Source organism: Chelonia mydas, chromosome 1 (genome assembly GCF_015237465.2).
Source record: "Chelonia mydas isolate rCheMyd1 chromosome 1, rCheMyd1.pri.v2, whole genome shotgun sequence".
NCBI lineage: Eukaryota > Metazoa > Chordata > Testudines > Cheloniidae > Chelonia > Chelonia mydas.
In genome coordinates, this window is record NC_057849.1 from 56,436,725 (window position 1) to 56,461,584 (window position 24,860).

At 42.2% G+C, this 24,860-nt stretch overlaps 2 long non-coding RNA genes across 15 annotated transcripts in view; both read right to left on the reverse strand.

Annotated features, from left to right (window-relative positions):
* The window catches only part of LOC122463382, an 80,032-nt gene extending 73,747 nt beyond the window's left edge, over positions 1–6,285 (reverse strand). For 2 of the 3 annotated variants that reach the window (XR_006286671.1, XR_006286672.1), the window contains exon 1: positions 6,052–6,285. This is a non-coding gene — a long non-coding RNA (uncharacterized LOC122463382). The remainder of the gene's footprint in view (positions 1–6,051) is intronic. The other variant, XR_006286669.1, reaches the window with a different exon arrangement.
* A 10,433-nt stretch (positions 6,286–16,718) lies between these two features.
* Positions 16,719–24,860, reverse strand: part of LOC114022500 — a 67,645-nt gene continuing 59,503 nt past the window's right edge. For 11 of the 12 annotated variants that reach the window (XR_006286718.1, XR_005224461.2, XR_006286712.1 and 8 more), the window contains one exon: positions 18,373–23,346. This is a non-coding gene — a long non-coding RNA (uncharacterized LOC114022500). Of the gene's footprint in view, positions 16,814–18,372; positions 23,347–24,860 lie in introns of those variants that run through there. The other variant, XR_006286719.1, reaches the window with a different exon arrangement.

Consider the following 24,860-nt stretch of genomic DNA (forward strand, 5'->3'; position numbering starts at 1 on the left):
AGCCAAATTTAGGTCCCTGTCCTGCTGTGCTCACTCACGCGTAAACTCCCATTTGACCTCAGTGAGAGATTTGCCTGAGAAAGTGAGTCCCTTATTATTGTAGTAAGTGTATCCTTTTCTTGTAACCCAGCAGTAATCTTTCTTGCCATGATTAACAGAAAGCAAAACAACTTTTAGATATTATAGAGGCTGCAACTAATCACATGCACTTTGAGGGGCTATATATATATATATGCCATAATAACTATTAGAAGGATTATATGATTTTTAACACTCCTGTTCTTGCTACACAGTCCATTTCTGAAAACATAAGGCTAAATCCTGTTTTCAGTTACATAGGAGTAAATCCCATGTAATCCTGTTGATTTCAGTTTCTTCAGTGAAGCAACTTCAGATTTACATTGGTGTAACTGAGATCAGAATTTGTCCCACTGACTCCATGGGTTCATCTACCTGGGGACATCCACAAAAATTAATCCAAATTAACTAAAGGCATGTGTCTGAAGTGGATTAGTTAAACTGCATTAAAGGCCTGTGTGAACATCCTAATTCAGAATTAAAGTGCCCTTATTTCAGTTTAGTTTAATTCACTTTCAAAGTGAATTAAAAAGTAAACCAAATTAAGGCCACTAATTCAGAACAGCATCTACACAGAGATTTAATACAGTTTAACTAATCTACTTCAGATTCACACTGTTAGTTAATTCAGATTAACTAACCTGGATGTCCCTGTGTAGACAAGCCCTATATATTATTTAAGAGAACTAAAGCACTAAACCTTTAATAAAGATTGACAGAGATCACCATTTTTATAATTCTAAATAGAATAGGTGTGAGTGTGAGTGAAAGTGGTGAAGATAGAACAAAAAGCCACCACACACATGAGGGAGACAGCTTTAACCAGGAGTTTGGTTTGCTTCTTTGATCTACACCCTCTCAACTGTGTGGAATTATTCCACAGACGATACAATGATTCTTAGAAATTATTCCACCGTGAGATGCAGTTTATTTAATACAGGCCAACCTATCCTAGCTATATTTTAAGCAAACATTTCATTCTTCTTTGTCACAGCCAAATGCTTCAGTTCTGGGATTTACAATATTTTCCTTTTTCCAGAAGGACACCTGCTGGTGGGAGAAGCATGAATGAACTGCAGAGATTTTAGAAGGTCAACTACAGCTAACCAAAAATATTCTCTTGCCAGTAAAAGATTCAGGAAAATCTCCTGTGCCCCAGCAGGTAAAGTACTGCTGACAATAAACATTCAGAAACTGTGCATTTTACAGCATAAAGAAATTGCTGTATGAATAATATTGTTATCTAATCTGATTTACCACCCACTCACCCTATAACTACCAGCCTATTAACACAAACAGTGTTCCAAAAACACCATGAGGCTAGAGATGAGCAATATTAGGGGCCAAACTATAGCTGCTCCAGCATGAGTGTGGCAGATTGAAGTATTATGGTCACAGCATATACATGGAGCTAGAAACAAAATAAACTCTGTTCCTGAAAGGTTGCAACATAACATTTCTTAGACTGCAGAAATCTAACACAACCACCAAATGTAGTGAGACACACAGCAGGCTGCTTCCTAAGGCAGAGAGGCACAACTCAGCCTACCTTACTCCTGACTGGTTCTTTTGCAGACTGTTAAGGAGGCAGAACCAAGATCACATGCTTCCCTCAAAACCCCTGTCTGCAAGCATGACCAGGAAATCTCTTAAGATTTAAAGAGATGTTTGTAATTTTATATATATATTTCAACACAAAGAGAGAGAGAGCAGAAACCCCCTTTTTACCCTATGCACCTACACAGAAAGCAGCCAAGCTCCTTGGACTCCCTGCTAGTGCTACTACCATCAGGGCTCAACACCCAAGTGGATGTATGTTTGGGCAGAGATGTGTGTCCATGGTCCTGCCCCTCTGTGTGCCAGCATGCAGCGGGGGGAGCACAAGCTATGCTTTTTCCAAGGATGTAGCAAGTACTGCTAGTGAGAGGTCTACAACTAACTGTGGTTTGTAACCTATCATTTAAACCAGCTTCTGTACCAAAATGACTGGAGGATAGCTAATGTGATGTCAGTTTTTAAAAAAAGCGCTCTAGAGGTGATCCCGGCAATTACAGCCAGTAAGCCTGATTTCAGTAGCAGTCTATAACTGGTTGTAACTATAGCAAAGAACAGAATTGTCAGACACAGATTAACATAATTTGTTGGGAAAAGAGTCAACATGGTTTTTGTAAAGGGAAATCATGCCTCACTAATCTATTAGAATTCTTAGAGGGGCATCAACAAGCATGTGGACAAGGGGGATACAGTGGATATAGTGTACTTAGATTTTCAGAAAGCCTTTGACAAAGTCCCTCACCAAAGGCTCTTAAGCATAGTAAGCTGTCATGGGATAAGAAGGAAGGTCCTCTCATGGATTGGCAACTGGTTAAAAGATAGGAAACAAAGGGTAGGTATAAATGGTCAGTTTTCAGAATGGAGAGAGGTAAATAGCGGTGTCCCCGAGGGGTCTGTACTGGGACCTATACTATTCAACATAGCCATAAATGATCTGGAAAAACAGGTTAACAGTGAGGTGGCAAGATTTACTCAAGATAGTTAAGTCCAAAGCAGACTGCGAAAAACTATAAAGAGATCTCACAAAACTGGGTGACTGGGTAACAAAAGGGCAGATGAAATTAGTGTTGATAAATGCAAAGTAATGCACATTGGAAAACATAATCCCAACTATACATATAAAATGATGGGGTCTAAATTAGCTGTTACCACTCAAGAAAGACCTTGGAATCATTGTGGACAGTTCTCTAAAACATCCACTCAATGTGCAGCAGCAGTCAAAAACACACAAACACACACCACAAACAGAACATTTGGAATTATCATGAAAGGGATAGATAATAAGATAGAAATATGATACTGCCTCTATATAAATCCACAGTACGCCCACATCTTGAATATTGCATACAGATGTGGTCACCTCATCTCAAAAAAGGTCTATTAGAATTGGAAAAGATTCAGAAAAGGGCACTAAAATGACTGGGGTATGGAACAGTTTCCATAGGAGGAGAGAATAATAACACTAGCACTTTTCAGTTTGGAAAAGAGATGACTAAGGGGGGATATGATAGAGGTCTATAAAATCATGATTGGTGTGGTGTTCTCACAGCACAAGAGCTAGGGGTCACCAACTGAAATAGGCAGCAGGTTTAAAAAAAAAAATGCAAACAAAAGTAAGTATTTCTTCAGACAACGCACAGTCAACCTGTGGAACTCTTTGCCAGAGGATGTTGTGAAGGCCAAGACTATAACAGGGTTCAAAAAAGAACTAGATAATTTCATGGAGAGTAGGTCCATCAATGGCTATTAGCCAGGACGGGCAGGGATGGTGTCCCTAGCCTCTGTTTACCAGAAGCTGGGAATGGGTGATAGAGGATGGATCATTTGATGATTACCTGTTCTGTTTATCCTCTCTGGGACACTTGGCACTGGCCACTGTTGGAAGACAGGATACTGAGCTAGATGGACCTTTGGTCTGACCCAGTATGGCTGTTCTCATGTTCTCTCTAAAGCACACCAGGAAGCATCATGCTTTGTTTCTGGCCTCCAGAAACAGATTGCATACTTAGAGGTGTGATTTCCATTGACTCAGTTTTGGATTTTGTTATATAAATGTAAACTACATGAAAACTGGTATATTTCCATACACTGTAAGGGTAGCACAGTTTATTTTGGCAGATACAGGCTTGTGTGGAGATCTGGCTCTAAAAAGCATTTCCTTATCCATACTTCTCGCAAATATGGTCAGTGTTTAAATCACAACTATGGCCGTGTATGTGTTTCTGCTTACAAGTTTTTTTGACCACCATCTGGTTAGCTATGGCAGTCCAATTCAAAAAGCACATGCTTAAGTGCCTTGCTGAATCAGGGTTTATATAAAAGATGGATATTCGCTTTCCAGCCTGGAGTTTCAGCCACATGTACCCAATCCTGTTAGGGGCTGAGCACCACCTGGAAGGTCTCAAGTGCCCTCAGCACCTCACAGGATCAGGCTCCTTGTCAACTGTGCATAGTGTTCTCAGTGAAACTCAGAACTACACAAAGTTGCTTGGTTCCAATAACAAACTTGAAATTCAGACCATCTTCCTCAAGATGTTTAAAGTTCGGACCTTTTGAACAAAGCTGGACTGGTTTCTGCATGATCAGATGTAAAGCCAGAATTCGCAGTATTGTATTGTTTCAATGATACTTGGCAATTTTAGCTGTGTTTCATGTTGAAATTTTGGATTTGTTTGACAACTTGGTGATCTCAAAAACCAAAGGGGGGGGAACCCCACACCAAACCACAACATTCAGATCATCTCCTGGAAAGGGAAACCACCAACAACTTTTATACCATTCTACTCAACACACGTGAGACCAGGAAAGACAATATAATGTACCCTATTCAGCATTATTTGGGCACCCAAACCTCCTGCTGAAGTCCATGTGCTGAAGCCAGTAGAAATCTGGGATATTCAGGGAATGCAGTATCAGGCCAGATATTTGTCTTTAATCACATTCTATCTCTACTGCAATCACAGCTTGCATGTAACCAAAATATACCATATATCTGTCCAATATGTACTGCAATATTTTGCAGTTAGTGTTACAGTATTTTAGATAAAGTAGCAGCTCTTGCCTGATTGGAAATCAGTGGAGCTAAGTGGCTGTACACCAGCTGAGAATCTGGACCTGTGTGTTTATTGTTTCGGTACATGTACTCAGACATATTAATGGGGGTGCGTTTAATAAATATAAAATTACAGTAATTAATATGCTGTTTAAATTAAATAGACTGCTCTGGGTAGTTTATCTGGAGTTACTGTCAGAGATGGAGGTGCCAAATGTCCTCCCTTCTTTGGTAGAGTTTTACCCATGCAGTGGAACCTTGCCTGTGTTGCCTGGGCCTTCTACTGAAAGATTTTTTTTTTTTTTTTTTTTTTTTTTTTTTAACTGCTGTCCTTCAGGAGGACAAGATTCCAACTGTCTTTAAAGAGGCAGCGATTAGGCCCCTGCTCAAGAAAAAAAATCTCTTGCCATTAGCCATTTTGTGAATTATCACCCTTCCCTTTTTAGGGGAGGTTGCCAAGAAGGTGCTGATGAAGCAGATCCAGTCACATCTGGAATCTATACATTTTCTTGATCCTTTTCCGGCAGGTTTTTGATCTGTTTATGGCCTAGAGATAGTTTGGATATCATCTTCTGATGATCTGCTCCTGATAGATGCTGAAAAGGTGTCTCCGCTAATTTCATTATACCTCTTGGCAGCCTTTGATACAATTGACCACAAAGTTTTGATCTCTGTCTGAGATATTTTTAAGACATCTATCTCCTCTGTCTTTAAATGCCTTGTAGACTTCTTTGTGGTGCCTTGTAGAGTAGTTGGGGAGCCTTAGATTCCAGATGGTGGCTCTGAATAATTTCTCTTCCTCCCTAAAAGCATTCAGAAGCAGGGTGCTGGAGGGGGGGGGAGGGGGGTCTTGTCACCTGCCACAGCCAGTATGTATGAGAAGCCACCATGGAAGATTTGTTAAGCATTATGGGATGCTGCATCAGCAGCATGGGGGTGACACTCAGCTCTATCCAACTCACTCAACTCTTCTTTTCTCAAACCAGGATACAGCTATTCCTATGACTGCTGGATTCCTCACTGAGGGTTGGATCAGAAAGCAGATTGTCCAAAGCTGGACCCAGACGAGTCAGAAGTGATGCGGATGCATCACCTAGAGGAATGAGGGAGAATTATTCCTGCAGTTTCAACAGGAGTTGTGTCTCACTTTTCTAATATGATTTACGTTCTTCATATGTCAGGAGACTGGGTCATAGGCAGTCAGGTCTAGTGGTCAGAGCAGGAGTCAGGCCTAGTGGTCAGAGTCTAAATGCCAAAGCAGATTCCGAAACAGGAACCAGGGCTGAGGGTCAGAACTGTAGTCAGAGTTAGAATGCCAGAACCAAGGGTCAAGACAGAGTCAGAACCAGGAATCAGAACTAGGTTACCTGAAATCAAGGAGGCAGGAGCAGGGCTGGTTCCCAGGCAGGAGCAAGGCTGGGACAGGACTGGAACAAGACTGTGTGCAGGACAGGGTCTAGACAAGAGCAGTGCTTGAAATGAAGCCAGCACAAGCAGGCAAAGGATCCATGAGCATGTGCATCATTCAGCTACTGATCCTCTGCAGCTGCTGGGCTTAAGAACAAGCCACCTGCCTTCCTTAGCCAGTCAGGTGGTTCTGCTCTAGCCCACCTGTGCTTATTGACTGCCTGATGAGTGGGCAGGCGCAGCTGCAGGCCCTCATGCCAGACAGGGTTTTCCTTTCCCACTCTGTGGTGTTTCCCACCCTCTCTCCTCTTTTCCCCAGTGCTTCCTCTCTCTTATTCTTTCCCTAGTGGGCTGAAGTTGCTGAGTATTGCCACTCCCAAAGGTTCAAAAATAATATGTTGGACCCCCCAAGACCATGAGAGAGGCCCAAAATCATGAGGGATTTTTTTTAAAGGTTATACTGGGATTTTTGATCCATCTTTTAATTTTTGAATTAAATTGAATTGACTCAGTGTGTGCGTGTGTATCTATTAGTGAGGGAGGCGGTCTCTGTCTAGTAGTGGTGTGTGTGTCTCTCTATCTATCCAGTAGTGGGGTCTGTGTCTATTAGTGTTGCCAACTCTTCTAAATTTATTGAGTAAGGTGATTTGGCCTGTGCTGTAGGAGCTTTCACTCCCCACTTCTGCCCATCCCTGTAATTCTGCCCCTGAACACCCAAATCAATCCTGTCCCCCACTTTCCCATCTGCCCCCACACCCCACATTTGTTCAGTCACATCAGCCAGCAGCTCATCTCTGCTCCTCTCTAGCTTCAGGAGTTTTTCATCCCTTCTCTCCCCCTGCTCAGACCAGGCATTGCAGGGAGAGGAGGGGAGAAGGAGCAGAAGAGCCCCCCCTTGCTCGGAGGAGGAGCAAACAGAACTGTGCTGCGCTGCTGTGAGAAAGGTGTTGGCTCCTGAGGTGTCCCACTCCAGCCGCAGAGCAGGGTTGGGAGCCACTCCACGCGGCTCCCAGAAGCAGCTGCATGGCCCCCCTCTGGCTCCTATGCACTCCAATGGCTCCACTCCAATGGCACCCTCCAGCGCTCCCATGGGAGTTGCAGGGACGATGCCTGTGGACGGGGCAGCATGCAGACCCACCTGGCCGCGCCTCTGCATAGGAGCTGGAGAAGGGACATGCCACTGCTTCCAGGAGCCACTTGAGGCAAGTGCCACCAGGAGGCTGCACCCCTGAGCTTCTCCCTAGGCCCCAACCCCCTGCCCCAACCCTGATCCCCCTCCCGCCCTCCGAACCCCTCGATCCCAACCCCAAACTCCTCATCCTCAGCCCCACCCCAGAGCCCGCACCCCGAGCCGGAGCCCTCATCTCTCCCCCCCCCGCACCCCACTCCCCACCTGAGCCTGAAGCCCCTTCCCGCACCCTGAACTCCCCATTTCTCGCCCCACCCCGGAGCCTGCACCCCCAACCAGAGCCTTCACCCCCTTCTGCACCCCAACCCCAATTTTGGGAGCATTCATGGCCCTCCATACAATTTCTATTCCCAGATATGGCCCTCAGGCCAAAAGGTTTGCCCACCCCTGCCTTATCAGAAACAGAACTCAGAGCCATACAAGAATACCTTGATGAGAAACCTGCAAAGAAATCATCCGTCCATCCATGTCTCCCAATGGGGGCCCAATTTTGTTTGTGGGGGGCGGGGGGAAAGGATGTCTCTTTGCACCTTTGTGTGGACAATTGTGCTTGAACAAAATCATCATCAAGAACAAGTCTCTTTTGCCTTTGTTCAACAACCTGTTGGAAAGGATTGGTTCTGACAAGGTATTTTCCATGGCATTTACAACTTAGTCCATATCTGGAAGGGCAATGAATGGAAAACAACATTTCATACCCATTATGGCCATTATGAATACCTGGTTATGCCTTTCAATCTCTCTAAAGCCCCTGTGACAGGGTGCTGGGCAAACGGTTGCAGATTCAGCCCTCTGTCACACCCGCTCCTCATTAGGGGAACAAATTAGAGTGGGCTGACCCTAATTGGGGAAGCTGAGACAGCTGCTACCTAATTAGCGTGGGGCTGCATAAAAGCCTCAGGCAAAGGAAGCTAGGGGAGAGCAGGAGAAAAGGATAAAGGCAGGGAATGGAAGCAGGGAAGTAGCTTTCCTCTCCCTCCTGTAGACAGTGAAGGGTTACTTGTAAATGGTGAAACGGTGGTGGGAACAAGCCTGAGAATAAAGTGCACCAGTGGTTACTAAACCCAGGGTCTCCGAGTGACTCTGTGAACCTAGCAGAGGCAGAAGCCAAGGGGCCCTGCCACACTCTGCTACAGCTCCAGACACATGCCAGCACTTTATCAATTACATTTTCAGGGTATTTTAGTTTGTGGTGATCTACCTAGATGACATCTTCATCTTCTCAGAAAAATCAAACCTTTTCCATCTGGTACTTGAGCGCCTCAGAGCAAATGGCCTGTATAGAAAACTCAAGGAGTGTGAGTTCAACCACCCTTCTGTCTACAGCATTGCCCCTGATGGAACAGGTATGGATCCCTAGAGAGTATGCAAAGTTGTAGACTCGGAAGCCCCAAGGAATGTTTGTGATGTCCAGTGCTTCCTGGGGTTTCCCAATTTTTTGCTGAAGATTCATCAAGTACTTTTCAAAGGTTGTGACCTCAATTACCATCTGCTCCAGAAGAGCACCACATTTACTTAGACACAGGAAGCCTAATCCATCTTTCACCTATTACAGGAAGCGTTTACATTGGCACCCATCTTGGTACATCTGGACTTGGCAAACCCATCGTTCTTGAACCAGACACCACCGATTATGTGGTCAGAGCAGTATTGTCACAGCAACAGGGGCCCCAAAATGTGCTCCACCCTTGTACATTTTATTCCTGAAATTGATGCCGGTGGAACAAAACAATGAAATCTGTGATAAAGAACTACTGGCCATCAAGGCTGCTTCTGAAGAATGGTATTATCACCTGAAAGGTGCATGCTTCCCATCCAGGTATATACAGACTTCAAGAAACTGAAGTACCTGCAAACTGCAATGGCTCTCGATCACCGTCAGTCCCTTTTTATCTCCAGGTTTGATTTCACCAGTGGCGTAGTCCTGATTTTTTCAGTGTACTTATCCCACACCCGCACCAGCCCACAATCAGTATGACCCACCCCCCAGCACATTTCTGTATTAAATGGTTTCCTCCGTGCAGCGTGATCTTGCACATACAGTGTGTCTGAGATCAAAAGCGCACAAAAGTGAAGGAATACCATTACCACAGGTTCTTGCCATACTACTTTGTTGGCTTTCACCCTGATTTATTGCCCAGGTACCTGGAATGGCAAATCCAATGTGCTGTCCTGCAAGGATGATACCTGCACAAGAAATATATGGCTCTCAAATCTGCCACAGTCCCAAAACTCTGCCATTTCACAATGTAATGTGAACAATGACCTGCTTTCTCTCGTGAAGCCCCTCCTATCCCATCATCCATTTCCAGTAAACCTTATGTCAACTAGTACAGACTTAACTCCTGACTCAAAATTCTTGGTCAAGAATGGGATTCTCATGTTTAAGAACTGGACCTATGTCCCTGATGATGAACCATGTCTAGCAATACTCTGACTATGCCATAACTAGCCCCTGGCTGGCCATTCTGAACACTGGAAAACACTGAAGCTGGTCTTTCAATATTTTTGGTGGCCAAAATGACATTTGTCCATTGAGTCCAACATCAACTCCTGTGATGTCTGTGCTCAGATGAAGACCCCCGGACCCCCCCACACCAAACCCCTTGGTGTTCTGATACCACTGCCAACTCTATCTCAGCCTTGGTCATTCATTTCCATGGACTTTATTGCTGACCTTCCTGATGCTCAGGGTCACCTGGCAATGCTATCAAACTACTTATTAAAATTTCTCATTTCCATGTTATGCCTTAAAATTCCTACCGTGGAGGTAACATCCCAACTGTTTTTCAACTCTATCTTCAAACTCCATGGCCTACCATCTACTATTACATTTGGCTGAGGATCAGTTCATTTTGCACTTCTGGCAGGAGTTGTTCAAGCTCCTGGATGATGAACAATGTGCTTCCTCAGTTTATCACCCCCAGACTGATGGATAGATTGAATGAATGAACCAAATTCTGAAGCAATACTCTATTGTTTTATTACCTATCATCAGCATCCCTGGGCTGCCCTCCTTTCCTTAGCCAAATTCACATACAATAATTCTGATCAACCCTCCAGAGTTCTTTTCATGCCAACTACAGTTGCCACCCTTGGTTTCACCCATCCATGCCACAAGCCTCCTATGTATCTGCAACCTCTGACCTATTAAAACACCTTCACCACATTCATGAAGAACTGAAAACCCACCTAGAGTCAGCCAAAAGAGATTACAAGCATTACGCTGACCTTTGTCGGCAGGCAACCTCTCAAATCACAGTTGGAGTTAAAGGATGGCTCTCAATACAACACCTTGGACTCTACACAGCCTTCAAGGAAGTTGGATTACCAATATCTTGGCCCATTCCACTTCATCCATCAGATCAGCCCTGTAGCCTTCGAACTCCAACTGCCTTGGGTGATGAAAATGCACCCAGAATTCCACATCTCCTTGCTGGAAAAGCTCACCGTCAAGTATAACTGCCACTTCCACCTCTCATGGTCCAGGGGCATGAGGAATACCTGATGAAGCAGCTCTTAGACTCCAAAATTCTCAGAGGAAAGCTCATGTACCTGATGATTGGGAGGGTTATGGTCCAGCTGATCATTCCTGGGAACCGGCTGAAAATATACATGGACCTGACCTACTAGGAGATTCCATTGGTCACACATCAATAAACCTGGTCCAAAGACACCTGGTAAGTATCTTGGGGGGTGGGGGGAGAGGGAGAAGAGTAATGTAATGAGTCATCTCTGAGCCTAATTACCTAAGGACTCCATGTCAATCAACCAGGATTCAGCCAATCCACAGGCTAAGGTCTAACCAGGTGACCCCAAGGCCAGGGATATAGGCTTCAATGAGAGCACCCACTCCAGTCTGCTCAATATGTTTACCTCATCAGGAGTGTTCTCCATTGCTTGGAGGTTCTGACAGACTGCACCTGCTCTTTCACTAGCCGCAGCCTTTGCTTGCTCCTGCTCCCATTCCTGCTTCTGTTCCAGTCCCAGCCTGTGCCTGCTTCTGTTCCAGCCTTGTTACAACACTGCTCTTTGTTCTAGATTCCTGCTCTGATCTCTGGCTCTGGTCCCTACACTAGGTTTGACCGCCACTGCTCCAACCACTAAGGCTAAGCACTGCTGGTTCAACCATCCCCTTCTCAGTTTCTAACAGGAGGTGAGCAAGTGGGCCAGGCAGCCAATAAGCAAGGTTTTCCCTCAGGCCGGGCTGAAATTCAAAAGAGGGGACTGGAGCTGCAGCCCAACCTGAAATCCTGTGACTCATGAAAAGAATTGCTGGAGTTGACAACTGTTGCTGCCATCAGGTAGGGCCAGCAGATGTATGAGCAGGTGAGATGGCCAGCACACAGGCTGCTTCCTTCTCTCCCTAGCGCTGCTGGTTTCCCTCTCCACTCTTGCTCTCTGCCTGCCTGCTCTACTTCAAAAAGACAGCCCAAACAGGCAGCGACAGGAAGAAAGAAGGAGACGCAGCCACTACAAGTGCAACAGCTTCAGGATGTGTAGTCCCCTAGTGGTGAGCCCCAGTACCGCAACCAATATTGATATATTTCACTTCCTTCTACCTTGGACACATAGGAGGGCCTGGAAACACAGATCAGAAACTCAGGGCTGTCCCACCCAAACTGAGACGATGGCCATGTATTGCCACAGAGATTTCAGTCATCAGCATGCCACACACACAGTGGCCATCCAGAACTTTACTGTAATAAACTGGGATAGAACTTGAGTCATTATCTCATAGAGCTAGACAAGGGCACTAGGGAGAAATTGCAAAAATGTCTGTGAAAAAACATTTCTTCTTTCTGATTTTCATCAAATTTTGTTTTGACAAAAATGTTCTGGCCAGCTTCTTTCTTCTGCAAAAAGCACAGGCCTCTTCCACTCCAGCTCAAGTAAACACTTCTTTAACTAGGTATTATTATTTATTTCTATTGCAGTGGTTTTGATGGGCCACAATCAGGAATCGGAACCCCATTGTGCTAGGTGCTGTACTAACTCAACAAAAAGACAGTCCCTGCCCCAAAGTAACAGCACTGCCTCTGTTCTCATGCATCTTCTGGAGGTCAGTTATAGTGTTGAGCTTAGGCTGCTGCTGGCCCTTAAATACAAAGGTTAGTCTACATACTAGTGCTATACATGTAGGGTGAAATTCACCCATGTGAAGATCAGCAGAAAGCCTATGCACCATTTGTCTCTTAGGGGACAGAAATGACCCTCTGCACAAGGATGAAGAGCTCAAAACTCATCCAAGTTGTTTTATTTTCTCTTCTTTTTACCTAATATTTGTTGTATGGAATAATTATGTGATATTTTATTGTATATTTCCATGCCCCTTCTTATTATTGCTGCCAATAAGTTTGTAACTATAGCCTTTAAAAGCATTGGCTGCTGAGATGTGAGATGTGTGGTACACTATAATAATGATTTTTAAAATTTATAGGCCCTACAATTTTTATTAGTTTTCCTGCATATTGCAGAATTTAGAAATATTTCATTTTTATATGATTTACAGAGATTGCCAAATTCATCTCTGGGATAATACCATTGACATCATTGTTATTAATTAAATTTGGCCTCAGATTACATAGAGATTTATTCTCCTGCTGTAAAACAAAAACAAGTTTGTTACTATAAAATTGGAGTTGAGAATAAAAACTTCTATGGGCCACATCCTCAGGTGGTATCAATCAGAATAGCTCCATTTACTTCAACAGAGCTAGGCTGATTTGCACCAGCTGAACGTCTCTCCCCCTTACTACAATATTATATTTTATTATTTAAATACTAAAAACTCAGGGAACTCTCAATGATGGTTCCAACTCTAATGTTATCACTGCTGCTGTATCCCTGCCAACCTTCCCTATATAGTACAGAGACACAAATCTTTACTCCTGTTGCCAGCTGAATAGTGTGAAATAAAAGAAGCTTTTAAACTGATTCTGTTAGCGTTATGCAGTGGTCTAAAGAAAGTGGAAGCCAATACATTTCCACATAAATGAAGCATTTGTTCAACTTGCAGATAAAACTTGATAAAATTTTAGGGGGAGGAGCTAAGGAATGATAGACAGCAGGTAAACTATTATTTATTTTTTTATATACATATATTTTGGATAGAACATGGTTTTAAGGGGCAGGTGTGCATTGTGGGCAGTGTGGAGCCACACATCTCCAGGAACATTACAGGACAATGCCTCCCAGAGCTCTCCAGCATGCAGGGGGCATACATATGCTGTACAACACCTTTGGAAGGTTCAGCACACTCTCCACTGCATGTTTAGCCAACTCCAAAGGCCACTGTGCAGAAGAGCCACACTCAAACACTGGGAAATTTCAGAGCTCAACCTGAACTCTGTGGGTTAGTAATCTGGATATGATTTTTGTAGTATCATTAGCCAGAAAAGGCAATTTCTGCCTATGAAAATTTTTGAATAAAATATTTGTAAATTGGGATGAAAGGATAACAAATTTTCCCAAGAGAAAAGTTGTGAAAAAATTCTCTTTTGGAAGAACTGGGATGGATTTTCTTTTTAAAGCTTGCTTCTCAGGTAGCTCCCCAGTTCCTTAAGAGCACCTGCCTCTCTAGGCTACCCAACACCCCAGTAGCCAGCTCCCCAACTCCCCAGGATGCCCAGGATCTGGCTCCATGGCAGTCCACCAGGTGGGAAACTGGCTATCCTGGAGAGCCTGGGAGCCCAGTAGCCCACCAGGAGGGCAACCAGGAAGCCTGGCAGCCCATCCATCCATCAGCTTGCTGGCAGGGAGGTGGGTTGACAGGAAACCAGACAGGCCAGCCAGCCTGCCTCTCTGCTTGGTGCCTGTGAAAAGTTTCAGTGGAACTGACACATTCTCATGGAATGTTTTGGTTCTGTTGAATCAGCATTTTCCAACTAAACATTGTTCCATCAGAAAATTTTTGACTAGCTCTACTTTGTAGTACGGTACCATTTCTAGTTCCTAAGCCGGTGATGGTACCCTCTTTGACAGTCTCAGTGGAAAGGCCAAAGAATGAGTTCAAGTCCATGCGCACTATCGTTCATAACCACAGATGAGTAGAAGTCAGGGAAAGGTGCTGTCCCTGCTGTATGAATAAACAGACATTTTATATATTGCACATGTACTAAAAAGTTGAAGACAAAAGGATTCATGCTAGACACACACAAGCATAACTGACAGCTAATGAGCAATATTTTTTAACAAACTTAGATTCAGGCAACAAATGGATGAGAATGTTTTGTTTGTTGTTGTTTTTTTTTTACAGCTTATGAATCATTTACAAATCTCAACCTCTTTGGACTGGTATGCTTCTAAAATGAACATAAAAAGGCTTAATTCTATGAGTAATTTTATCTTGTGGTGGATTATCATTCACTTTCACTAATGCAATATGAAAATGACATATGGGATTACAACAGTTTGGTGGCAAATTTCTAGTACCATTCAGTGATCCTTAAATTAAAACATGTACAGTAGCTGCTGTAGTTATGATGTGTATTTCCAGGAAACCTGTCAAAACTGCTCACATGAAACACAAGAGAAATGGAGAGCAAACTGCTTCACGAAACCCTTCCAATACTCATACCACTCAGAGAAGTGTAAGATCAAAACCAAGAGCTACATTACTTTTAAAACCTTTTTAAAAATTGGCCTTGAACTAACAACTTGCCATATTTATGAGTTGTGTATGATAATGAATGCCTCAGGCCTGCATTCTGTTATCTGACAAAACTACTACTGGCTATAGTACAGTGGTAGCCTACTGCAGAATTAGGCCCAAAATACAATGGCACCGCGTTGTTTAACTCAAGAACAAACCACGCTGTACTCTGCTTGTGCATTTGCAAATACAATAGGATATGACCAAACAGAAAATTACTTGTGGTTTTCATGTGTATCATCTTTGCCACTTTCACAATTAGAGGACCTATCTTACCATTAAAGTCACTTGCACAGGTCCCATTGACTTTAATGGGAGCAGAAGCAGGAACAAATGTTTTTGATTTTCGGGTTTTTTGAGGTTTAAACACCTCCTAAAATAAATTTATAGATGTACTAGTTAGTGAGAATTTAGAAAGAAAAATCCTAAAATGTGATAGCTTTGTTGCTGATGCCAGGCACTCACATTTAAAAACGTTGGCCATAAGTTTTATAATGCTCCTCCTCATCCACATCATATCAGAGAGCATCAAGGGACTGTTACAGAAAGGGGCATAGATCAGGTGCAGAAACAATAAGTGCTGAAAACATCATCCAAAAACTGCAACACAGCACAATATAATGATGCCAAACATATCCTCTGGTATAGTTGGTAAAATAAATTCAGAAGCCAGTTTTATACTGTGCAATGTATTTCACACTAGACCAGGGGTTCACAAACTGGAGGTTGGGACCCCTCAGGGGGTCACATGCTGTCAGCCTCCACCCCAAACCCCGCTTTACATCCAGCATTTATAATGGTGTTAAATATATAAAAAAGTGGTTTTAATTTATAAGGGGGGTCGCACTCAGAGGCTTGCTATTTGAAAGAGGTCACCAATACAAAAGTTTGAGAACCACTGCACTAGACAATATGATTTTTATCTATGCAGATAGATAAATAGATAGATAGATGTTGATTTACAGAAGGCAGAAATGCTACCTTAAGGATCTGACTTTTTCTTCTGTAGGACTATGCACCCATTGGGCATAATTTTTTATCCTGCAGCTTTCCACATGCAAGACTCCCATTGACTTCAGTGAGAATGAACTGACTGCAGAATCTAATTAAGCCTCCTGAGGTTTAGGGGGAAAACCTCATATGATGCCTGAAAATTTATGTGAATTCTAGGGATTTGCAAGATAGTTTGCCTAATTCACTGCCAATTATACTGCAATTATTTTGAATTTATAAATATAAAGAGAAGAATAAGACCATCATAGGTACAGATTAGGAAGTAACAGTATGGTTACTGTGTACATATCCAAAATTCATTTCAGGGTGACATTTATTAAGTAGAATTCTATATATGACATTAACAGGTGAAAAATGGTAGCTAATGAAATCTGCACTATAGACCTGATCCAAAGACCACTGAAGTCATGGAAAAATTCCCGCTGACTTCAATGAACTTTGGAACTCAGTTAAAAACTCCCTCAAATCTGCATTCCATCACTTCAACTCCTATTCAGGAAATCACTTTACAACATTGTCACAACTCTGGTAAAGCTTCCCCTGCTGGACGCTCACAGAGCCGCTGTGGTTGGGTCTCAATGTGCTGGACCCATATGCTTTACACTTCCCCTGGGTTTCCGCAGACTCCAGTCACTGTCTCTGACTCCAGCCTCTGTAGCACACTTCCTGGGCAGAAATTCTGTGTTTCTGTCTGCTACCCCTTCACAGAAATAGGACCTCATGGTCTGGCTACCTTAGGCCACCAGGACCAGTGCTGACCCCCTCCCACCCCCCGCCCAAGATACCCCAATAGTTTAAGCACACCCTTTTTCAGAGCACCAATCTTGTGAACACTCTGGTTTACAGTCTCCTTCTCCAGGGTCACCTGATAATGGAAGCACAAAACACAGATGCTTTATAAAAAGGATTTTAAAACAATTACTCTTTACTTTAGACAGCTTAAGAAATATACATATCTAGACAAAACAACAAAATACCTGTACGCCTTTCCCAGCCTCAGTTTCCTCACCACTCTTCAGTGTTCTTTGGGCTTAGGTCAGAGTCTTTTAAGAAGTCCAGGATCTTTCCTCTTCCCCTTCCCTCTTGCACATGGCTTGTCCTCAAAAGCAGGGGATGTCTTCTCACTCCTGCAAGCAACTTTTGGCTTCTGCTTCAGATCTCTTCTCCCTCCCTCCTCTAAAATAGCCAGTGGGAGCCCCTTTTTTTAATCTCCATTCTTGTCAGGTGACCTCCTGATCAGCTTAATCAGGGGATCAAAATCCCCCCTGAGGTGATCTGTTGCTTAGTTACCAGCCTACTAGGCGGACCGGTTTCCTTGGTCTGGCCACCATCTTTGTCAAAGTATGCTTGTATTTGAATAGAAAACTAGCAAGGTTTAACAATCCACCATTATCACCACCCCTTGGAATTTCAGTCCAACATGGAAAGAAAAAGATAACAGAGAAGGCAGACAAGCCGCACCTCCAAAATGGAATCTGCAGACTGACATAGATACATATGGAGAGTCTCCAATATCAAATTAAGTTCATAAACTGTAAATAGACAGATCTCCCCAAATCATCACATCTGTGCTTAAAGTTAAGCACATCCTTACAGACTTTCCTCAATAGTGATACTTTCTTGACTCAGGACTTTTAGACAAAAGTATCTTCAGTGGGACTTAAGCATGTATTTAAAATTAAGCACATGCCAAAGTGCTCTGCTGAACTGGGATGAGATTACTCCTGTGCTTAAATTTAAACTTGTGCTTAACTGAATCAGGGCCTTAACCCTTGTTCCAGCTCCTTGTATTCTGATTTTCAGAAGAGACATAAAACCAAGTTCTGACCACCCTTCCATTACTCATTCAGTCCAGGCCTGCCTATAATACAGTCTATAAAGTACTTTGGAATCCTTAGAGATGAGAGAGCTATATAAACTGAAGATACTGGATTGCATTTCTCTGCCTCCCTCCACCCTAAATAAATTCAGAGTACACTGTTTTAACCTTGTGCTATTAATTATTATTATTATTATTACTATAAGCTGCAGCTGGCTAATATGAGCATCAATCAAGAAGCATGTTTTCTTCTTGAACGAAACTCAAGAATGAGAAAAACTCTGAACATTACATTGCCATCAGGAATAAATATGCATTTTTCAGTTGCTTACCAGAGAAAATGCTGGTACATTGAAACCATATTATTGTACAGGGAGGGGAGTACGAGAGGATCACAGAATTCTACAAATACAGCTGCAGATCCATGAAGTAAGACCAAGCAGATCCTTGCCCACAAAGATGAGGTAAGTAAGGGATGAAGTACAATAGCCCACAGAACACAAATGTATAATGCAGCTGTAACTGTCTTGCTGTACTGCAGAAGTGGGCCAGCTAAGCCTCTGAGGCCTAAAAACTAATAACAATAAACATATCATACATATGGCTTTTATACAACTTGGATTTTATTTGTGTTGAAAACCTATTCCTTTGACAGTTTATAGTACTGACTCTTTTTCTTTTATTTGAATGCATTTTCTTTACTGATATTATTATGGTGTTCTCCTGAGCTGCCAATCTGCTCCATTACCAGATGGTTAGGAACCATGGGTGAAATCTTAACCCCACTGTAGTCAACGGGAATTTTGCCATTGGATTCCATCAGGCCAGGATTTCACCCATGTGAATATCATGGTAGGTGCTAAATAATACTCATTTCATCTCATTAAATAGTGAAAGCTGACACAGGTTCCCAATGTACGTCAACAGAACTGTCTCAATCCACAGATATTTCCTTTCTATAGGGATAAATGCAGTCAACAGGATGTTTAACATAAAGTGTGAAAAAGGTGTTGCAACACAGAGTGAAACAAGGAGGCCAAGACTGTAAATTCCTTCCATCTACATGGTAATCTGTGTATATTAAAGGCCAATATTGAGCAAGCAATGAAAGCAGAAACATATAACCACATCACATCATTCACTTGCCAGAAACATTCATACTAATTTCCACCATCAAACGTATGGTATGATTACTTAAAGGTTTTATTTTAAAACCAGTCTTACTTATAAAAACAAAATTTCCAAGATGGTATAACTTCACATCTTCATATTTTGTAATGAGTATCTATTTCAAACTGGCAACATTCTGTACTGTTGTACAAGCCTCTTTCAAGGCTATTAACACAAAATCAACTCTTTCCCGGTTTTTATGATAAAAATTGAAAGTGAACCTTGTAGTCATTCTGGACCAGCAAAACAGAGCAGACAAAGCAAGTACTGTAGTCTGATATCTTTTATTAGACCAACTTAGAGTTCAAAAATATGCAAGCCTCCTTACCACACAGAAGTGTGTGTATGAAGACCTCTAAGTTGGATCCATAAAATGTATCAAACTACTTGCTTTGTCACTATTTATATATTTTTTAAAAAAGATTTCAGAATAAACCACTCATTGATGTAAAATGTTTTAGAAAAACAAAACTGAAGCACTAACATGAGTTAGCATGTGACCCGGCTATATATAAGAGGATTTAATAAATAAAACTTAGCAGTGTACAAATAAAGTTTTGCTTCTGCTTTCTAATTTGATATGTTTCCTTTATAAAAACATCTCATGATAACTAACAATATTGGAGACCACAATAATTTCTGATTGCTCCAACTACTTCATAATAAGAATAACAATAATATTTTTCACTGATATAGCAGAGTTTTTCATCTAAGGATCTCAAAGTCCTTTATAAAGATGGGTAAATAATAATTAGCATTTTATATTTGTTTTATATGTTCAAAGCACTGAACCAACATTAACTAATTAATCAGTCTTCACAACACCCCTGGAAATTGGTGAGTAAATACTATTATTCCCATTTTACAGATGTTGAAACTGAAAGGTTACAAGTCTGTGGCAGAACCAGGATTAGCATTCCTGATTCCCAGTGTTGTGCTCATTCCTCAAGACTACACTGCTTTATAGGATTTGTTTAAATCTATTTCTGTGACAGGTAAAATACCCATTTATACAGCCACATTTTTAAAAAATAGGTGACCACCTGAATATGCTAAAAACATGTATTTTACTGCATGTCTACAGTATTGCTGCAACTGCCACTGTACTTACAAATGGGGCGATTAATTAGTCATTTGCATGTGTAATCTCTGAATTTGCACATGCAGTCATAGCAATTGCACATGCAAATGTGGGTGCAAAATTGCATACAAATTTTATGTGCACTAATCTTATGTGTTGCTTTTTTATCACCTATAAAGTCTATGAGACATAAGCATCAAAGAAAATTGCTGAAGGAGAAAGAATACAACAGTTTCATTTGTCTTGCGCCATGTGAGTAAAGGTCACTTTCATCTTCTTTAATTACTTTTCTGCAGAAACATGTCAGAAGTACACTTAAAAACATGGTTTTACACTTTGACCTTTACAAAATAGACTGGGGGGGAAAAATCACTGTGACAGAAACTGCAGCAGCATAATATTGTTGAGACAACAGTTACGTTCTTTGTACATTTTGCAGCTATTTATACTGAATGAATTCAATTTTTTGTCATTGTTTCAACAGCCCTGTTTGCAATAACCAAAACTACTTTGAAATATATATTTAATTTCTTCTTTGAGGTGGCCTCAGCATATTCCCACTTGTAGAATGAGGCCGTCTTGTGCCCCTGAGCTTTGGAACCTACTAGAAAGCAGTGCCTGTTGGGAAAACATGAGTGCCCTCCTCATGGCATGAAACTTTTAGAACCAAGGTTATAAGAAGCTGTGTGAACTCCAACTGCCTATGTTCCTTCCATTCTGCAGCAAGATGCAGGTGGAGAGACCTTCCCTTCAAGCCAAGAAATTTGGGAGAGGGTGAATTTACAAGACTTTCCTAATTCATTAATACTAGTTTTTAAAGCTATTATTTAGTTTTAGATTCCCAGACCAACTCCAGCTCAATTCCAGGACATCATGTCCGATCTGGACCCCAAAGGTTTGAAAAAATGTCTGGTGTAAATGGTGTATCTCATACTCTCCATCTTCCCAGACTTGTGTGCACATACCTGTTGTCTAATGTGCCTTGGAAAAGTCCTTCCCCTCAACTGTTGTTTGGCTTGCTGTGCTTTTACATATCAGGCCTGAAAGGACAGGCAGGCCTGGATCCAGGCTTTCCTGATGTTAGAGACATTATGAGCTAGATCACTGGTCCAATTCAGGTCAGGGCACAGTTCCCTTGCCAAATTCAGCCTTTAAGCCCCCTCCAACTGGAAAGAAGAAGCCTTCATTTTCAGGTCTGGTACCATCATCCAGAACCAAATCAATGGAACACTCTGTTTCTGGTCCCATGGCTGCTCTGGTGTGAGAAAAACTAACTTTGTTGTCTGGGTCTGTTGGTGCGAAGGTACACTCAATGTCAAGCAGTTTCTTAGCAGGGACCTACTGATGCTACCAGTGCATCTCTCTCAGTACTAGCAATTATGTCAGCACCAGGAAGACCTCTGTCTAAACCTCACCCTGTTGGTGTCAAGCTCTTCTCAGTTTCAAGGTCATACTTGGGCAGAGCATTCCAATTGTGGAGACCTCTGGTCCACTTTCCATAAGGATTAGTGGAGCTCAAAAGGAGTTCTTCATGCAGCTGACACAGCTAAGGTGGTATTGATGGCTTGCCTCCACAATGTTTCCATCATAGAAATCTGCAGGGCTGGTACCTGGAATTCTGTTTGCACCTTTACTCAGCACCACTTTCTTGATTTGGCATCCAGATCTGATGTATGATTATGAAGACAGTTCTACAGTAGTTGTTTAATTAAAGTGCCTCAGTCTATTCTTCTAGGGTTTGTACTGCTTAGTAGACTCCCACAAGTGGAAAAACATAGAGGCCACCTCAGAGAAGAAACTAATATACGGAAATGGTGACAGATATTTGTTGGCAGATCATGACAATAAAAGATGGATAACTGTCTAAAGAAGTACTTCTGTGCTGTACTCTATCAAGCATTGCAACGGACAGTTCCATTATGGGCTCAGACTTGCTCCTACTGAAGTCACTTGCAACACTTCCACCCATCTGTAGTAATATGACTTCTCAAAATGCCATTCTTTGTGATTTTTTAAGTTGTTGCAATGTCCAAAATGTAAGAAAGCAAACCTGACATTTGGAGAGCAGCAAGTGAGTTATACAGACCTATATGGCTTTTCTTCTGCTCTCTTGGAACCTGGAAAATCCCCGTTTTCATTCCACCATTTCTCAGATCTCAAGTTGAACTTTTTTTCCTTGTGGCTGAGGAAAGGAATGTGGGACTGGCTTCGGAGCTCATCAGCACCATTCTTAAGAATGACACTTCTTTCCTGATCTCAGAAGCTAAACATTCTATTTCCACACTGCACTCATCCCCTGCCAGCCCAGAGACTGAACTCAGCTCTCTAGCATGGCAATGCACAGCACTAACCCTGAATAGACTGGGATGGCTAAAATCCTGTTATTTAGTAATAGGATGGTCTTGTACACCACTTTGATTGCAAGTGCATTTAAGTATGAGGTATTGTTTGATGGTACCTTTTCAAATAAATGTACATTTACATTTGCAATCAGAGGTCTTTTGGATAAGATCTTCAAAATGAAGGTCCGATCTGCTTTGCCTGAACTTTGAATATTCTATGGTGCTTTGTGTAAGAGTAAGAGTTTGATCTGGTGACTTGATCAAACTTCACACACACACACTTTGGAGTAATGTGCTAGGCATTGTCCACTGACCTCCACAACAGAGGTGGCTGCATTCTGTGGTACATTACATTTGTAAGGCAAGATCCTGCTCATGCTGCTTTCATTGAGCGCAGAATTAAGCACTATTCTGTAAAGCCCTTTGGGACACTTGGAGATGAACTGCTCTATAAATTATTATTGTTTAACCAGAAGAACCAGGCCAGAACTCGCACTAGTGTTTTCTCATGACACAGGTGGCCGGACGCTGAAATGTCATGGGTGAGTTGCAAGACCACACATCAGTGACATCAGGGTACCACGAGCTGCGCTCAAGTGTCATATGTCCAAGGATCACGGTCGATCCAGTAAAGGTGGTCACCGGTCAATTCGAAGTGGGCATATATTGTTGTCCGATGGGGCTCAGTCATGGTCCACTTGATGCAAGTCAGCTATTCAGAGGCCCAACTGAGCATGGGATCCTCCCTTTGGTCCAGGCTGAAGTATGCCCCCAAACTCGGCCTCTTCCCAAACGGGTTCCCTAGGGTGACCTCTTCATCTGAGGGGGTCGCAGTCAGAATCTCTGGTTGCTTGGCCATTCGGGTTAGGGTTCTTGGGTGCCTCATCTGCTTCCTCAAACAGCTGTCCCTCAAAGGCTACTTCAGGGTGTTGGGACCCCCAGGTTCACAGCACGCAGGACCTCTGCGAATCCCCTCCAGTCACGACCTAAAATGACAGGATAAGCTAGCCTCGGTGCCAGGCCTACCATCATGGCCTGCATCTCCCCCTTCACCATCACAGTGACCCGAGCCTTGGGGTAGAGCTTCACATCCCTATACCAGAGAGTAAAGTGTGAGTAATTTGTCAGTACATTAGCACTGCTGGATACAAATATACATACTGACAAGCAATCAGTTATGGAACATTTGTGGTCCAACCCTACTTGCAGATATTCACATGCTTGTCATCAAAAATTGGACCAACCTATACGCTTGAGAGGCTGGCAGTAGCCTCTGTGCCAGACCATTGTTCTTCCAAGATATTGCTGTCATCTAGGTAATGAATCGAGCCAGATACTCAGGTTGATCTCCAAAGTGGGGAGGGATGTAACTAAAAGTGAGGGGCTGTAGCCAAACAGGTACTAACCTGAGCCACACAATGGAGTTTTATTGGTCCAGAGAATCTGTCCCCATGTATTCATTCTCTCCTTTAGACCAACCTTCCTGTGATTTCCACATTGAAAGGCAACACCCAGATGCCCTTGATCCATGGAGAGACAAACTTCCACTATCTCCCCCCACATCTGATCTTGCACCCTCTATAGAGACTGCCCAAATACATTTTTTATTTCCTCTACCATCATGAAACTCAGCCTCATTTTAAGTAAACTAATGTAACTGTAAAATAAATAGTTTATGATGTGAATAATATTATTTTCATTCTATGTTCCATTTCCAACCTTCAAAGTATGAAAACTGTACTTGTATTTTAATTTATTTTATAGAAAGACTATTTTTTGAGATGGTGGAAAGTCCCTGATCTGTCATGATATATATATAGCTCTGCTGTAAGCATAACCACAGATATGGAAAGTCTACTTACAGCCAGCTCAGCAATGAATACAGATTCATGAAACTCAGAAGGAAGGGTATGGTAAAAATTCTGCTTCCTAGGTTCCACGAAGAGAGCAACTGAAATATTCATGTTACGTGGGCTTTGCTTTTTGTTTTCCTTCAGAAAGAATGATTTTAGATATTGGTGTGATTTGTTTAGATAAATTATTTTAAGGATTAATGGATGGTTCAGGTAATTAGTACAGAGATATAGGAGTTCATCTTCCTCCCACTGAAATAAATGGCAAAATTAATTGACTTCAGTGATACAGGATTGGGCCAAAAGACCCACTACTACACCTCTAATGTCATTGGTTCAAATCCAGACAAGGTCCATAATATCCAGAACAGAGCAAATGGTGGGGGGAATATTTCTGTAAATTCTGAATCAATTTTCAGTTAGACTATGTCCACACCCCTTTTATTTGCTTTCCACAAACACTCATGTGAACCATTTTTTGTTCACACAAATGTTTACTATTTTTGACCAAAATTGGTTTTCACATGCAAACATGAGTATTCGTGAACAAATGTCGATATTTGCTACTCATGACAGAACTGCTTATCCCCTGTTTATAAAGTTTCAGTCATCTTATCAAGGAGCAGAAACAATACCATGTGACTGAG